At 41.5% G+C, this 18,618-nt stretch overlaps 1 protein-coding gene across 1 annotated transcript in view; it reads left to right on the top strand.

Annotated features, from left to right (window-relative positions):
- The window catches only part of LOC132888443 (protein unc-13 homolog C-like), a 567,940-nt gene that overhangs the window by 60,496 nt on the left and 488,826 nt on the right, over positions 1–18,618 (top strand). The gene's annotated exons all lie outside the window — the stretch shown is intronic.

The raw sequence follows: 18,618 nt of genomic DNA, 5'->3' as shown, positions 1-18,618 counted from the left end.
TCAAAGCCTGCCAATTCAGAGCTCTTTCATTTCCATATGCAGACTTAGGACACACCCACATTACCATAAAAGGCATTCAAAGCCTGCCTTTTCAGAGCTCCTTTCATTTCCATATACAGACATCAAGACACACCCACATTACCATATAAGGCATTCAAAGCCTGCCTATTCAGAGCTCTTTCATTTCCATATACAGGCTTAAAGACACACCCACATTACCATATAAGGCATTCAAATCCTGCCTATTCAGAGCTCTTTCATTTCCATATACAAACTTAAAGACACACCCACAATACCATAAAAGGCATTCAAAGCCTGCCTTTTCAGGGCTCTTTCATTTCCATATACAGACTTCAAGACACACCCACATTACCATATAAGGCATTCAATACCTGCCCATTCAGAATCCCATTCATTTCCGTATACAGACTTAAAGACACACCCACATTACCATATAAGGCCTTCAATACCTGCCCATTCAGAATCCCTTTCATTTCTATATAAGGTCTTCAAAGCCTGCCAATTCAGAGCTCTTTCATTTCCATATGCAGACTTAGGACACACCCACATTACCATAAAAGGCATTCAAAGCCTGCCCATTGAGAATCCCATTCATTTCCATATACAGACTTAAAGACACACCCACATTACCATATAAGGCCTTCAATACCTGCCCATTGAGAATCCCATTCATTTCCGTATACAGACTTAAAGACACACCCACATTACCATATAAGGCCTTCAATACCTGCCCATTCAGAATCCCTTTCATTTCTATATACAGACATAATGATACACCCACATTACCATATAAGGTCTTCAAAGCCTGCCAATTCAGAGCTCTTTCATTTCCGTATACTGACTTAAAGACACATCCACAATACCATATAAGGCCTTTAATGCCTGCCCATTCAGAATTCCTTTCATTTCTATATACAGACTTAAAGATACACCCACATTGCCATATAAGGCCCTCAAAGCCTGCCTAGATTAGATTAGATTAGATTAGATTAGATTAGATTAGATTAGATTAGATTAGATTAGATTAGATTAGATTAGATTAGATAAAACTTTATTGATCCCTTTGGGAGGGTTCCCTCAGGGAAATTAAGATTCCAGCAGCATCATTACAGATAAACAGAGAAAAAAATAGAGAAAACTTCTAGATAAATTAAAATAAATGAAGTATTTACATATACAAATATAAAAAGAATAAGATATGGGGAAGAGAGGAAGGGGGGAAGGGGGGGAAAAAGGTGGGGGGGGAGGGCGGCGGCAGGAGAGATATTGCACTTTATATTGCACATTATATTGCACATTATCCGGTATTGCTTATTGTTAGGCTAGGCTACTGCTCCTTCCCGTCCTCTGTCCTCCTGTTACCCCTCCTCCCCCCCAGAGAGGAGTTGTACAATCTGATGGCGTGAGGGACAAAAAAGTTTTTGAGTCTGTTCGTCCTGCACTTGGGAAGGAGCATTCCGTCACTGAACAGGCTCCTCTGGTTGCTGATGACGGTGTGCAGAGGGTGACTGGCATCGTCCATGATGTTCAGTAGTTTGTCCATAGACCTCTTCTCTGCCACCGTCACCAGAGAGTCCAGCTTCATGCCAACCACAGAGCCAGCCCGCCTGATCAGTTTGTCCAGCCTGGATGTGTCCTTCTTGGATGTGCTGCCCCCCCCAGCACACCACGGTGTAAAACAGGACACTGGTGACCACAGACTGATAGAACATCCACAGGAGTTTCCTGCAGATGTTACAGGACCGCAGCCTCCTAAGGAAGTATAGCCTGCTCTGTCCCTTCCTGTATAAGTGTTTGGTGTTGCAAGTCCAGTCCAGCTTGCTGTCCAGCCACAGCCCGAGGTACTTGTAGGAATCCACAGCCTCCACCTCGACTCTCTCGATCAGAACTGGTCGTGACCGTGGTCTGGACCTCCCAAAGTCAATGGCCAGCTCCTTGGTCTTTGAGGTGTTGAGCTGCAGATGGTTCCTGTTGCACCACACAGCAAAGTCCCTCACCAGGCTCCTATACACCTCCTCTCTGTTCAGATATCTTTCATTTACATATACAGATTTAAAGACACACCCACATTACCATATAAGGCATTCAAAGCCTGCCTATTCAGAGCTTTTTCTTTTCCATATACAGACTTAAGTACATGACCTCATTCCCATCTAATGCCGTCTGTATATAGATCTGTTTTGATTTCTGGACACCCAAAATAAATATCATATTCTTCATCAATTTATTGTTTTTTGTTTGTTTTTCTATTAAAGGTGTATGTTGTACAATTATTCTACCACAAAAAAAAAACACTTCAAAGAAATAATCTGAAAAGCCCAATATTGCCGTGACCTTCATATCCATGATGATATTCATGTCCCTGTATGTAAACATCTGACAACATTTGTAGATATACGGGTCTTAAAACCCTTTGGTGACTGACCCCTTGAAAATGGTTCCTCCAGGAACCATTAAACGTTTTTAAACATTTCAGTTGTCAAGACAACGGAAAAACTAAAATACAAGAGCATTTTGTTTTGTGCACAAGAGCATTGTGACGTATCTTTCTGTTTTTGTATTTTAGTTTTTCCGTTGTCTTGACAACTGAAACGTCATTGTTCCTGGAGGAACCATTTTCAAGGGGTCAGTCACCAAAGGGTTAATAGTATTGATGACACACTCAAATTTCCAGATGTGATCTCAAAGACACACCTACACAGAGCTGCTCTCATTTCCATATATGGACTCCAAGACATGCCCACATTCTCATCTATGGATTTCAAGGCACCTACTCACCAGCCACTCTCATCACCATATATGGATGTTAAATCATGCCTCGAATTTCACGCTCACTCTTCTTGTAGATTTATTTACGTTTCAGAAACAAAGACACGCCCACTTTCCCATCTGTGTCCTTTAAAGCATTACCCACTCAGAGACTCTGTCATTTCTATGATTGGATGTAAGAATATCCCTTACGAAAATCTACCATGGTTTACTATGGTTTTACCATGGTTTTTATGTAGTAGCCATGGTTATACTATGTTTTTTATGTAGTGACCATGATTCTACCATGGTATCTCATGGTTATTCTAAGTACTATGAACCAACCATAGTATTACTATGGTTCATCCATGGTAGTAACCATGGTTCTACTATGGTATTTCATGGTGATTCTAAGTACTATGAACCAACCATAGTATTACTGTGGTTTATCCATGGTAGTAACCATGGATCTCCTATGGTATTTCATGGTGATTCTAAGTACTATGAACCAACCATAGCATTACTGTGGTTTATCCATAGTACTGCAGTAGCTGTGGTAGCATCATAGATGTATGTGTAATAGGTCATAGTAACTATGAAATTAGTTTAAAAAGGGATAGTATGGTTTTTAAAAGGATGCACTAACTGTAGTATTACCATGCTTTCGTCCAACAGTCAATGCTGTAGAGAAGGATCTCGATTAACAGCCCAGATACATTAACATTTACCATAGTGAAACCATGGTTAAACCATAGTCATGAACCATGGTTTTCATGGTTACCCAAAAAAACATGAAAACCATGAATAACTGTAAAACCATGGTTAATTTTCGTACACCCACATTTCCATTTATGGCTGGCCTTTAGGTCACACCCACTCACTAGCCACTCTCATTCCCATATATGGACTCTGATTTCCTTATATCTACTCAAAGACATGCCCACATTCCCTATCAGTGGCTTTAAATGAACACTTATTCACCAGCTACTTTAATTTCCATATATAGACTCAAAGACACGCCCACGTTTACCGCTCTGATGTGGTGTACAGATGTACTTTATTAAAACAATGTTTTTTTGCAACTAACTGATCAAGTGATTGGAGTTAATATGGAACTAATAATCTGCTGAAACTGTGAAAGTTCTTCAGTCAGAGATAACATGACTTTGACGTTTCTGTAAAACACTAAACCGAGCTCATGCTGGTTTTGGCTCATCATTTTCTGACGGCAAGGTTTCAACGAGTCCACTTTTAATCACAGCGCTTTTAATTTAAGTCCTGTGTTCATGCCAGCAATGCGATAGGGGAATGAGAGAATCAGAATCAATGAGGAGAGAGAATTACTTCTTTCTGCTGACCTTCATCCCTCGCTCTCTGCATTAACCGAACACAGTCAGATAAATCGATCCGACCATTCATGAAAGTGCTGCGTTTGATCTGTTTGGACTGGAAAGTTATTTCGGCTCAGACAGGTATTTCAGGCGTCATTAAAATGGAATAGATGTTTATGACTGTTTGGGTTGGACAGGTTAATTTAAATTAGATCCGCATTTCAGAGTTTGCTAGTTCAGGATTTTGTTTTGTTTTGATTGGACATTCTCCAGGTCTTGTTCAAACGAAACAGTGATTTTTGTGTTTGTGAAACACTTTATGGCTTAGACTACAGATTAGACAGACATTTCCAAGGTTTTTGGACTCGCCTTTTAGGATTTCTTTTTAAAGCTTCCTTTGCTTGTTGATTGGACAAATAAACCAGAAATACGGTATCTATTCCAGTTCAAACAAGTTCTAAATGATCGATCTCTACCAAACAAAGCTTACAAAAGAAATCCAAAACTCTTACAGTAGGGTTGTAGGACACAAGACCGGTCTCAAGACTACTTTTTGAAGGTCTCAGTCTCCTCTTGGAATCGACTGCATTTTTGCTCAGTCTTGTCTCGTTTCAGACACAGAGACTCAGGATTTTATTTCAAGATCAGTCAAGACCACAACTGTGGGGATTTCACTAAATCACTTGTGCATTGTCTGATTTATTTGTTAACATTGTTACTGTGATTGGATGTAAAATTTACTTCTTCAAATACAACCAACAACATGACTCATCGCTAATTATTATTTTTTCTTCCTGTTAATGGCAGTCACCCCTCCCCCACCCCCTTCTCACACACTGGTCTGGTCCTGGTCTTGACTCGGTCTCATCCTGCCTTTGTCTTGACTTGATCTCAACCCCTCAAGGTCTTGGTCTTGTCTCGGTCTGGATACACTTTGGTCTTAGTATTGACTTGATCTCAACCCCTCAAGGTCTTGGTCTTGTCTCGGTCTGGATACACTTTGGTCTTAGTCTTGACTTGATCTCAACCCCTCAAGGTCTTGGTCTTGTCTCGGTCTGGATACACTTTGGTCTTAGTCTTGACTTGATCTCAACCCCTCAAGGTCTTGGTCTTGTCTCGGTCTGGATACACTTTGGTCTTAGTCTTGACTTGATCTCAACCCCTCAAGGTCTTGGTCTTGTCTCGGTCTGGATACACTTTGGTCTTAGTCTTGACTTGATCTCAACCCCTCAAGGTCTTGGTCTTGTCTCGGTCTCGATACACTTTGGTCTTAGTCTTGACTTGATTTCAACCCCTCAAGGTCTTGGTCTTGTCTCAGTCTTGATACACTTTGGTCTTAGTCTTGGCTTGATTTCAACCCCTCAAAGTCTTGGTCTTGATACACTTTGGTCTCAGTCATGACTTGGTCTCAGTTTGGGTGATCTTGACTACAATACTATCTTACAGGATTTATGTTTGTTTGTTTGTTTGTTTGTTTGTTTGTTTGTTTTAATTGGCTATGGGGACAGCCATGGCCTAAAGGTTTGAGCAACAGCCTTGAGCCCAAAGGGTTGCTGGTTTGATTCCGTGGACTAGCAGGAAAATCCATGGCTGAAGTGCTCTTGAGCAAGGCACCACTTAACCCAGGTGCTGGGTATGTGTGTGCGCCCATTGTACGTCGCTCTTGATAAGAGTGTCTGCTAAATGCCTGTAGTGGAATATGTTCAGATAGGACAGCATGTAATGCTTTTGTTAGATCACGCTCATTTCATTTGGATTAGACTGCTCATTTGACTACAGCTGGACTGGCAATTTGGACTCATTCCTGGTGTGTTTGGATCGGACAGATATTCCAGGTCTGAATTGGATTTGAATGAGATTGGCATTTCAGAGTTTGTTCTGATTACACAATTTCATGATTTTCTTTGTTTAGATTGAACTTTTTCAGGGTTTTTCAAAATAATTTCTCAATTTGGTTTTATGGCTTCATGGCTTAAATAATTATTAGACAGGCATTGTGGGATCATTTGCATTGGACTATGATTGAATGACAGGTTTTCCTTATGGTTTAGACCAGCGGTTCCCAAACTTTTTTGGCCGTGCACCCCCTTCTATACTCCAACCAGGTTGACCCACCCCCAGTTCCCCAGTTTCAAAAAACACACGCTTTCTTATAAAGGCAGCATCTTTAATCGTGCTAAAATGATGATAAACATCATTTGCCACACCTGCAGGAAACCACAAAAGTGAAAAAAAACACCAAAGCTTTCTTACAAAAGCAGCACGTCGTGCTCGAATGAGAACATCGAATCACAGTAACATATTATGCGCTCTCGTATTTGAATTAGATAGAATTTGATTGAAATGTAACAGTTTTAAAACTTTGCAACATGGTAAATGCGCAAATTCATTACAAAGGGAGATCACATCGAGGCATGTAGTCTACCAGCCAGATATGGGGAAAATATATGATTTTCATCCGTGTTTAAAACACTAGCAACACAACCCTGTCATTACAAGGTTATGAAAATGAATTGAGAATGAATTTAATTTGCAAAAAAGTTAACATATAATAATGGTAAAAATAGCAATGATAATTGTGAACATATGCATTTTAAAGAGATACAACAATTAAGGAGCATATCAGGAACAGATAAAGAAGAGGATCCATCTGATTGTGAAGTGCAGCGCTGGCGGCTCAGTCTGCAGCGAGAGAGAGACAGACAGACAGACAGACAGACAGACGGTGGGTGGGTGGGTCAGTAGGCTATATAGGTCCTATTTTCAGTAGCAGTATATATTTTTAGCAAGATCAATGCCATTTGGCCAAATACATACTAATATTAATGCGACGGATGGGCCTGCATCTTGGCACAGAGCTCTCCGATGTTTGGGGTAATTGAAGACCGTCTCAGCCTCAAATCTTTCTCAACATCTCCCAGTCTTTGCCGATGTTTAGTTTTAATTGCTGCCAAAGCGGAGAACCCAGCTTCGCACAGATAAGTTGTTGCGAAGGGCATCAAAACTACTGCAGAACCGTTACGGCATAGAAGAAGAGTTAAAAATCACCATTACATTTTTTATCTTGCGCACCCCCTAGTGGCAGCTCGTGCACCCACAGGGGTGCACGCACCACACTTTGGGAAACCCTGGTTTAGACAATTTCGAGCTCCTTTAGTCTGTCTAGATCTTGCGGATTGGACGGTCATTTATAAGGATCGGACAGATATTTGAAAAGTTGTTTGAACTGGACAGATCGTTTTTTAGTGAGTTTGTACTGGACAGTTGTTAGGGATTGTTGATTATAGCTCTGTTTGTTTGGAGTATTTGGGTCTGGTTGTTTTTTCACGCACAAATTCTTCAGTTCCGGATGCTCTTGACTTGTGTTGAGGTTGTGGCGTGGTGTCTCACTGAGCTCTTCATTCTCATTAGAAAAAGAACAACAGCAGCAGTAGATACACACTGACTGTCTAATGCAGGACAGAAAGACAGGAAAGAGTGAGTGATGAGAAGAAGAGATTCGGAAGTAGGCTGTAGTGCAGATCGGGAAGTAGGCTGAGCAGATGTTGGAGCGTTCTTAACCACAGCGAGAATGAAAGAGACAAAGAAAATGAATTCCTCTGGGAAATCACAATCTAAAAATGGATGCTGTAGCCATATGGCAGGAACGTCCAAAGTTTTCTCATCAGAGGCCAGATGGAGAAAAGGAAATATGGGTCACAGGTAACAGGCTATCTGTACTAATAAAAGTAAAGAGCATCAGCGTTCACTCTGAATTTTATTCGAAGAGAAAGTCTTAATAGGGCTTCCTGCTGTGTGTTTCAGCAGTGCTGTTTAAATAAAGACGTACACATCACACCAGTCTTTTATAAAGCAATCCTGAAATACATGATGTTCAGGAACTTTTGCTCCTGATCTTGCAGATTATTCATTCCTTTTTTTTTTTTTACTAAAATCATACAGTATTAATGACACTGTCAGTTATAAAGACATGTCTGCGTGCTGCTATAGATTGAAGGCTTCAAAAGAAGCCATTTGTCTGGAATGCAGGCTTATTTAATTCATTTTGTCTGAAGAATTTATGAGGAAAAGTTACCCAGTTGTTTGTAATGAGTTGTAATAAAACGCTTCGTGCAAATATGGCACAGAAAGACAGATTTTCTCTCCATTTTTCTTTTTCATTTTCATTCTTTAAGTCAGAAGAGAGAAAGAATGACATTGTACGGGCATATCTACATCCTACGATACCGTTCCGTATGTTTACACTCACTGTATTAAATCTAGCAACTCCAGGCCATTTTTAATTGTCATGCTCGGCAAAGCATGATGGGAAACCTTCATAAAGACGTGTCTGAAACTGTGATTTCATTCATGTGCTAATTTTATCAAATAAATGAAAAGAAAAACAGGGCAGAGAAGGTGGAATTTCAGACCCACACACCTCTTTATCTCTCTCTCTCTCTCTCTCTCTCTCTCTCTCTGCTATAAAAAGACAGATTTGTGGATGCACATTGATCTCTCTGTTTCATGTGGAGGCTAAAAGTGGTGACAGATTTACAGATGTTCTCTCGTTGCCTGAGGTCACATGACCTGCTCTGAAACATTTCGAGTGTAAAATAACGAGTGGTAGTCTTGGCATTGCGTCCAGCTCCAATGCTGTGTGTGTGTGTGTTTTACATAAGAGTAAACCAAAGTGCACTTACAGTCTGACTCTCCTATGAGTTTAATTTACTCCCCAATGGATTTATCAACTTTCCTATGGGTTTAATCAACTCCCATGGGTTTAATGGACTTCTCCATGGGTTTAATCAACTTCTCCATTAGTTAATCAAGTCTACTGTGGGTTTAATTGTCTTCTCAACGGGGTTAATTGACTTCTCTATGAGGTTAATCAACTCCCCTATGGATTTAATCAGCTCCCCTACAGGTTTAATTGACTCCTCTATGAGTTTAATAGACTCCCTTACAAGTTTAATCAACCCCTCTATGGGTCAAATTGACTCCCCTACAGGTTTAATCGAATCCCCTATGTGTTAATCAACTCCCCTACAGGTGTAATTGATTCCCTTATGGGTTAATTGACTCCCCTATGGATTTAGTTGACTTCTCAATGGGTTTATTTGACTCCTCTATGAGGTTAATCAACTCACCTATGGATCTAATCAACTCCCCTACAGGTCTAATTGACTCCCCGATGGGTCTAATTGACTCCCTTACAGGTTTAGTTGACTCCCCTATGAGTATAATTGACTTCTCTATGAGTTAATCAAATCCCCTACAGGTTTAATCAACTCCCTTATGGATTTAAACAACTTCTCAATGGGTTTAATCAACTCCCTGATGGGTTTAATCGACTCCCCTAAGGGTTTAATCAACTCCCCTATGGGTTTAATCGACACCCCTAAGGGTTTAATCAATTCCACTCTGAGTTTAATCGACTCCCCTATGGTTTTAATCGACTCCCCTATGGTTTTAATTGACTCCCCTATGGTTTTAATCGACTCCGCTCTGAGTTTAATTGACTCCCCTACGGTTTTAATCAACTCCCCTATGGTTTTAATCGACTCCGCTCTGAGTTTAATTGACTCCCCTACGGTTTTAATCAACTCCCCTATGGTTTTAATCGACTCCGCTCTGAGTTTAATTGACTCCTCTACGGTTTTAATCAACTCCCCTATGGTTTTAATTGACTCTGCGCTGAGTTTAATTGACTCCTCTACGGTTTTAATCAACTCCCCTATGGTTTTAATCGACTCCGCTCTGAGTTTAATTGACTCCTCTACGGTTTTAATCAACTCCCCTATGGTTTTAATTGACTCCGCTCTGAGTTTAATCGACTCCCCTACGGTTTTAATCAACTCCCCTATGGTTTTAATCGACTCTGCTGTGAGTTTAATTGACTCCTCTACAGTTTTAATCAACTCCCCTATGGTTTTAATTGACTCCGCTCTGAGTTTAATCGACTCCCCTACGGTTTTAATCAACTCCCCTATGGTTTTAATTGACTCCGCTCTGAGTTTAATCAACTCCCCTATGGTTTTAATTGACTCCGCGCTGAGTTTAATCGACTCCCCTACGGTTTTAATCAACTCCCCTATGGTTTTAATCGACTCCGCGCTGGGTTTAATTGACTCCCCTATGGTTTTAATCAACTCCCCTATGGTTTTAATCGACTCCGCTCTGAGTTTAATTGACTCCCCTATGGTTTTAATCAACTCCCCTATGGTTTTAATCAGCTCTGCTCTGAGTTTAATTGACTCCCCTACGGTTTTAATCAACTCCCCTATGGTTTTAATCGACTCCGCGCTGGGTTTAATTGACTCCCCTATGGTTTTAATTGACTCCCCTATGGTTTTAATCGACTCCGCTCTGAGTTTAATTGACTCCCCTACGGTTTTAATCAACTCCCCTATGGTTTTAATTGACTCCGCTCTGAGTTTAATCGACTCCCCTACGGTTTTAATCAACTCCCCTATGGTTTTAATCAGCTCTGCTCTGAGTTTAATTGACTCCCCTACGGTTTTAATCAACTCCCCTATGGTTTTAATCGACTCCGCTCTGAGTTTAATTGACTCCCCTATGGGTTTAATTGAGTGTTTAAAAATCTTTTTGTTTTTGTTTAATCTTTAATATATTGTTTTCATTTCTTTTTTGTTGTTTGTTTTTATCTTTTGATTTATTTTTATCTCTTTGTATTTTTAGTCACATTTTTTCCTTTTTTCTCTGTTAGTTTTCTTCTTTTTCTTTTTTCCTTTTTCTGCATCTACATACACAAGCAAGATTCAAGTAAAAATGTACAAAACATCATTTAAAATATAAAAGTATTGAATCTCAGGGAGTGTTGCCGGTTGGTTGTTCTGTATGAAAGGGGAAGAAAATCTAAAGCATGATCGACTGAGTTCTCTGTTTAAATGGGGAGTCGATAAAAGAGATCAAAATGCCTATGATTGCCTTATAAATGAATAAATACAGTGCAGTTCTCCCAGTGTATTCCATTACATTGAGCCGTTGTACATTTTCACTTCTTAGACCTCCCACTAAACTGGTTTGCATCCAGGGAGCAGGAAAAGGTGCACAGATCAATCCGGTGATGGAGCGAAGTTCAGGATGAGTTGTCATCTGGCTGCTTGTGAGAGAACGGCCTCAAGTCTGTGGTCAAAATAGCGCTAGTGTCTGTGCCAATCTGGCATGAGCTTCATATCGATCTCCATAAGGTTTATGAGGGAAAATGAGTCGGTGCAGCTTACTAATGAATTTTATTATAAAAACCAGACCAAGAGGCCACTGCTTGTGCTGATACAGGAGCGGAGATAAGCAGCTGTACGCACACTAATATTTAAAAACCCCAGAAGACATGATGCTGGGATTGCTTACCAATGGTCCAGTGGAGTACAGAGCAGGACCAAGTGCTGGGTTTATAACGTCTACATGAAGTTTACCTGAATGGACACCTTCCCTAAGAAGTGTTGCGTAAAGCTGAGGAAGATTTTAACTACGTAGATCCACATTCAAAAAGATCGATTACATCAGCAGCCTTTACCAACAAATCTATAGCATTCAGCAAGTGGACCATGAGTCAAAGGGAAATCTCACAAGAGAAAGCTAATGTCACAAGTAAAAGCTAGCCTATCGGGTAAAAGCTAGCCTAGCAAGTGAAATCTAATGTAGCAAGTAAAATCTAATCTAGAAAGTAAAATCTAATGTAGTGAGTGAAAGCAAATGTAGTGAGTGAATTCTAATATAGTGAGTGAAAGGTAAACTAGGGAGTGAACACTAATGTATTGAGTGAAATTTAATATAGCGAGTGAATTCTAACATAGTGAGTGAAAGGTAATCTAGTGAGTGAAATCTAATGTAGTGAGTGAAAGCTAACATAGGAAGTGAAATCTAATCTAGTGAGCGAAATTTAAGGTAGTGAGCAAACTCTAATCTAGCAAGTGAAATCTAATCTAGTGAGTGAAATCTAATGTAGTGAGTGAAATGTTATATAGTGAGTGAAAGCTAATCTAGTGAGTGAAATTTAATCTAGTGAGTGAAATCTAATTGAGCAAATGACAGCTAATGTAATGACTGAATTCTAACATAGTGAGTGAAAACTAATCTAGGGAGTGAAATCTAATCTAGTGAGTGAAATCTAATGTAATGAGTGAATTCTAACATAGTGAGTGAAAGGTAATCTAGTGAGTGAAATCTAGCGTAGCAAGTGAAATCTAATCTAGTGAGTGAAATGTTGTATAGTGAGTGAAATCTAATGTAGTGAGTGAAATCTAATGTAATCTAGGGAGTGAAATCTAATTTAGTGAGTGAAATCTAATCTAGTGAGTGAAATCTAATCGAGCAAATGAAAGCTAATGCAATTAGTGAATTCTAACATAGTGAGTGAAAACTAATCTAGGGAGTGAAATCTAATGTAATGAGTGAAATCTAATCTAGCAAGTGAAATTTAATGTAACAAGTGAATTCTAGGTGGCACGGTGGTGTAGTGGTTAGCGCAGTCGCCTCACAGCAAGAAGGTCTGGGTTCGAGCCCCGTGGCCGGCGAGGGCCTTTCTGTGCAGAGTTTGCATGTTCTCCCCGTGTCCGCGTGGGTTTCCTCCAGGTGCTCCGGTTTCCCCCACAGTCCAAAGACATGCAGGTTAGGTTAACTGGTGACTCTAAATTGACCGTAGGTGTGAGTGTGAATGGTTGTCTGTGTTTATGTGTCAGCCCTGTGATGACCTGGCGACTTGTCCAGGGTGTACCCCGCCTTTCGCCCGTAGTCAGCTGGGATAGGCTCCAGCTTGCCTGCTACCCTGTAGAACAGGATAAAGCGGCTAGAGATAATGAGATGAGAAGTGAATTCTAACATAGTCAGTGAAAGGTAATCTAGTGAGTGAAATCTAACGTAATGAGTGAAATCTAATGTAGTGAGTGAAATCTAATCTAGAAAGTGAAATTTAATGTAACAAGTGAATTCTAACATAGTGAGTGAAAGGTAATCTAGTGAGTGAAAGTTAATCTAGTGAGTGAAATCTAATGTAGTGAGTGAAAGGTAATCTAGCAAGTGAAATCTAATGTAGCGAGTGAAAGCTAACATAGCAAGTGAAACTTAACCTAAGCAGTGAATTTATGCTAGTTAGATTAGCTAGCAAGTGAAATCTAATCTAGTGATTCTAGCTACCACGTAACTCCACCTGACTGGTTGCCACACTGATGCTGAACAATCCTGATTTTCGCTGCTTGTCTTGTGCTTACTTTAGTGGACCAGCAGTTTTACACCATTGGACAGAAGGCTGTCAATCAAAAAATCTCATTAGACTATTAGGACACACCCATTAGAGCCAGTTTCAGTTCAGTCCAATCAGTTAGTTTGATTGGTGTGTTTTGTAGAGTTTGGTAAAATGTAAATATTTGTATTATTTCAATTGATTGATTTGTAGACTTTAGAGAGATTAATGATTACATCTGAGTCTTAAGGCTGAGATGATTGCTGTATCTGTGTGTGTGTGCGCGCGCGTGTCCTAAATATTGAAAGGATCATTACAAATATGGCTGATTAAATGCAGTCTTTCAGGATCATTCAAGCTCCTGGAATCCAAAAATATTTTAATAACTTAGTGAGCACTGATGATGTTTATCTGCTGTCAGTGGTTTACGATCAACCATCACTGACATAATGTCATGTTAGCATAAAAAAAAAGCTACCTTGTAAACAGAACACGAGGACTTATGATGAGCGAGGGGGATTACTTACATACATCCCCTTTACACTGTGGTGCTAAAGTTCCTTGAGCTAAATTCATTAGCTAACATTCATGATTGGGGGAAGCCATGGCCTAATGGTTAGAGAAGCAGCTTTAGACCAAAAGGTTGTCAGTTTGATTCTGTGGACTAGCAGGAATGGCTGAAGTACCCTTGAGCAAGGCACCTAACCCCTAACTGCTCCCCAGGCTGCTCTGGGTTTGCTGTAGGTCTTTCTCGATAAGAGTGTCTGCTAAATGCCTGTAATGTAATGCAGGTTTGTAGTACTCAAGTCTGACTCATGCCCTAATTGTAAGGACTCGTGACTCGACTTGGACTTGAGCACTGATGACTCAGACTTGGACTCAGACTTGTGCATTAACTGCATTCAGACTCGTTAATTGGCGATGAGGACTCTGATTTTTTCTTTATTTTTTGTAACATGCCATAATAATTTGGCATAAGATATTTATATCTACATTAATTTTTATACTAATTTTGTGCAAGAGAATGCACATTCACCTATTCATACATCATGTTCAAGAACAAACTAACGTTAATGGCACTACAATGCCTGGAGAGACGCCCCTAGGATTGTCCGCTTTGCTTATACAGACTTCTCGTGCAGTGGGGAAAAAAAAAAATGCACTGCTATGTGTTCCATATGTAGAAGAACCATCGTGGCGATGACGGGGACAACCTCGAACTTCAATCGTCATTTGGCAAGACTCCACCCAGAGAAGTAAGTGACATGCTGTGTTCATTGCTCTGTTGATAGCGGGGCTTGCTTGCTGACTGATGAACTAGTTAGTGTTAACCCTCTCTCATGTTATTTGCCCTGTTGATAGTGGGTGGGGCTTGCTGAGCAATGAACAAGCTTTTTATCTGTAGCCTATTAACTAAAATGGGGCAGTCGAGCAGTAACGTTAGTCCAACACAGTAGCAGAGACGCTTTCACATAAAGGCAGCAACAGCCATTGTCCAATTGTGCAGTTGGAGTCTTGTTCTCGGGCTCGACTCAAAATTTTCTTTAATGACTTGGTCTTGACTTGGACTTGAACACTGGGGACTCTAGACTGGACTCAGACTTGAGGTTTAGTGACTTGACTACAACACTGTGTCAAGGTGCAGGCACTTACAGATGTATGTGCAGGGGAGAGCAGGGAAGCAAACTGGAGACCAAGCCGAATCACAAGACGAGAATAGTAGTCGAGAAAACAGGCAGGGGTCGATTGATCAGCAAACAGGGCAACAGAAATTAGACTAGAGAGTGAGGTGAGATAAACGAGAAACTAGGTAGAGGAAACGGGAAGGCTGACTAAGTAAACAAATGGCTCAGTATGCAGGAGAAAACAATGAATGATACTCCGCATCTGTGAAGTGTGAGAGGGAGGCTTAAATTGCAGGAGAAGTGATTAGTGGAATGAAAGACAGGTGCAATTATCACTCAGGTGATAGAGGGCACTGTGGATCTTGGGAGTTGTAGTTAATGGAATCCATGTTTGCAGTTCATTTTGAGCTGTTGCTCTCAATGCAGTTCCTGACAGAACCCCCCAAGGAGCTCCCTCCAGGAGCTAAACATTTCCTGGGGTGACCTCTCCCTCTTGGTGCAGATTTGTTTGGGTACTGTGAATGATACTCTTGTGTTAGGAGAGGGTCTAATATGTCCTTGGCTCCCATCCAGCTTCACTCCTTGGGTCTGTAGCCCTCCCAATCTACCAGGTACTCTAGTTGACCTCTTCTGCATCTAGAGTCAAGTATCTTATTTATCTGGTAGATGAGCTCTCCTTCCAGGCATGGGGGGGGAGTATCTTAGGTGGGAATGTTCTCTGACAAGGGACCATGTATAGCAGGTTTCAGACATGAAGTATGAAATGTTGGCGAAATGTGGCTGTGAGGTGGTAGTTCCAGCCTGTAAGAGACCTCATTAATGCATTGTAGTACCTTGTATGGCCTGATGTGCCATGCCTGTAATTTTTTGTATGTGTTGGAGCCCTTGAGATCTCTGGTGGAGACCCATACTCTATCTCCTGGAGCAAATTTGTGATTCTTGCTTCTATGTTTATTGGTATACTCCTTGGACTTAGCATTGACAACCTCAATACGTTGGTGAACCTCCTCCCAAACCCTTTGGTTACACAAGAACCATACGTCAACTGCTTGAACACTGGAAGGTGCGCCATCCCACGGGAACAGGGGCGGCTGGTACCCAAGCATGCACTGGAATGGTGTAAGTTGTGTTGCTGAGTGTCTGAGGGAGTACTGTGCATACTTGGCCCATGGAATGAATCGTGCCCAGTCCACCTGGTTCCGCATGCAGAAAATTCTCAGGAAGCACCCCACTTCTTGATTGGCTCGCTCTACCTGGCCGTTTGAGTGGGGATGATATCCTGAAGTGAGGCTCACAGATACCTAGTTGCTCCATAAAACAAGACCAGAAATGGGAAATGAACTGAGGGCCCCGGTAGCTAATAATGTCTTCTGGGAGCCCAAAATATCATAGTACATGTTGAAATAATAGTTCATCAGTTTGGAAGGCTGTGGGGAGGAAAGATAGTGGGATAAGTCTAAGAGCATTGGAGAATCTGTCTTTTATAACCAAGATGGTTGTGTTGCCTTGTGACAGGGGTAGATCCGTGATGAAATCAACAGCCAGGTGAGACCAGGGTCTTTGTGGTACTGGGAGATGACAGAGCTTTCTGGCATGCAGAACTCTAGGTACCTTGGCTTGGGCTCATTCCATGCAGGATGAGATGAAGTGGTTAATGTCCGTCTGCATATTCTCCCACCAGTACTTACTTCATAGCAACTGGTGTGTACAATTACTGCTAGGGTGACCCATGGCAGGAGATGCATGTGCCCAAGTGATGTCTTCCTCTAAGGTTGTTAGGTATATACAGGAGGCTGGGAGGACAGTTTTCAGGGGGAGTCATGAGTTGCTAGTCCTTTATTTCCTTGTCTAGGTCCCATGAGATTGCTTGGACGAAGCATTCAGGTGCTAGGATGGGATGTGGTTCAGGATTCTCTGAAGGGCTGTGGATCCTAGACAGGGTGTCTGCCTTAGTATTCTTGGTGCCTAAACTGTAAGAGATTGTGAAATGGAATCATGTAAAGAACAATGCCCATCTGGCTTGGCATGGGTTAAGTCTCTTGGTTGCCTTGAGATATTTGACATTTTTATGGTCAGTTTATATTACAAAAGGATATGTAGCTCCCACCAACCAGTGCCTCCATTCTTCTAGGGATAACTTGATGGCTAGCAGTCATCAGTTTCTGATGTTGCAGTTTCTCTCTGCTTGAGTAAGTTTCTTAGAGAAAAATGCTATTGAATGGAGCCTGGGTTTCTCTCCAAAACACTGTGAGAGAACGCCCCCTACCCTGGTTTTGGAGGCATCTACCTCCACAATGAATGGCCGAGTCAGGTCAGGGTGCTGAAGTATAGGGGCTGTAGTGAAGGCTGTCTTGAGCTTGGCTAAAGCCTTCTCTACAGCTGGTGTCCACTGGAGGCATTTAGGACTCTTCTTTAGGAGGGAGGTCAATGGGGCAGCAATGGAACAAAAGTTTCAAATGAAACAGCAATAGAAGTTGGTGAGCCCCTCAAAACATTGGAGTTCCTTGACCGAGGCAGGTATGAGCCAGGAAGTTACTGCAGACACCTTAGCTTGATCCATGCTAACTCCCTCAGCACTGATAATATAGCCCAGGAATGAGATCTGATGCAAGTGAAATTCACACTTCTCAGCTTTGATGTATAGATTGTTCTCAAGCAGGCATTGGAGTACTGACCTGATGTGCTTCAGATGACTTTCTTTGTTGGGGGACTATATCAAGATATCATCAATGTATGCAATTACATATCTCCCCAACATGTCATGAAGGATGCCATTAATCAAACATTGAAAGACACTTGGTGCCGAAGAGAGCCCATAAAACATGACTTGGTACTCAAAATGGCCGGTGGTAGTACTAAATGCTGTCTTCCACTCATCCCCCTCACGAATTCGGACCAGGTTATAAGCATTGCATAGATCTAGTTTAGAGAAGATCTTGGCTGAGCACAGTTGCTCTAGGGCTGAAGGTACCAAGGGAAGAGGATATGGGTACTTAACTGAGATTTGGTCGAGACCTCTATAATCAATGCAAGGACAACCCCCCCCCCACAAAGAAGAACCCTGCTGATGCTAGTGACATGGAAGGGTGAATGTACCCCTGTTTGAGGGCCTCTTGAATGTACTCCTCCATCACCTTTTGTTCAGTTTGAGACAGGGGATAAATTCGGCTACTAGGTGGAGAAGTGCCTGGTAGGAGGTCAATTGCACAGTCGTCAGGATGGTGAGGAGGCAGACCACAAGCTTTACCCTTGCTAAATACTTCCTTTAAGTCCATATAGCATTCTGGAACAGTTTCTAAGGTATCGGACTGTGGACTCTCCACAGAGGTGGAGGAGACATTCAACTGTGGGCGTAGAAGACAGTTTTGTAAGCAAGCAGGTGACCACTGTAGTATTTCCTTATTCTGCCAGGAGATCAGGGGATCATGCAATTGTAACCATGGATAGCCCAGAATTATGTCATGATCAGCAATAGAAGTTACAAGCAGTGACAGAAGCTCAGGATGAAGGACCCGCACCTGGATGTGCAGGGGAGTGGTTTTAGTGGTCACAAGACCCTCTCCAGTTGGGCTTCCATCAATGGTTCTGATACCGAGTGGGCTTTGCAGGGAGTCTGTGGGCAGATTATACCCCTGGACAATTGCACTGTCGATGAAATTGCCTTCTGCACCTGAATCAACAAAGGCAGAGAGTATGTGGATTGAGGAGG

This window comes from Neoarius graeffei, chromosome 6 (genome assembly GCF_027579695.1).
Source record: "Neoarius graeffei isolate fNeoGra1 chromosome 6, fNeoGra1.pri, whole genome shotgun sequence".
NCBI classification, from domain to species: domain Eukaryota; kingdom Metazoa; phylum Chordata; class Actinopteri; order Siluriformes; family Ariidae; genus Neoarius; species Neoarius graeffei.
The sequence above is the reverse complement of the archived record's forward strand: the minus strand, read 5'-3'. Positions and strand labels throughout refer to the sequence as shown.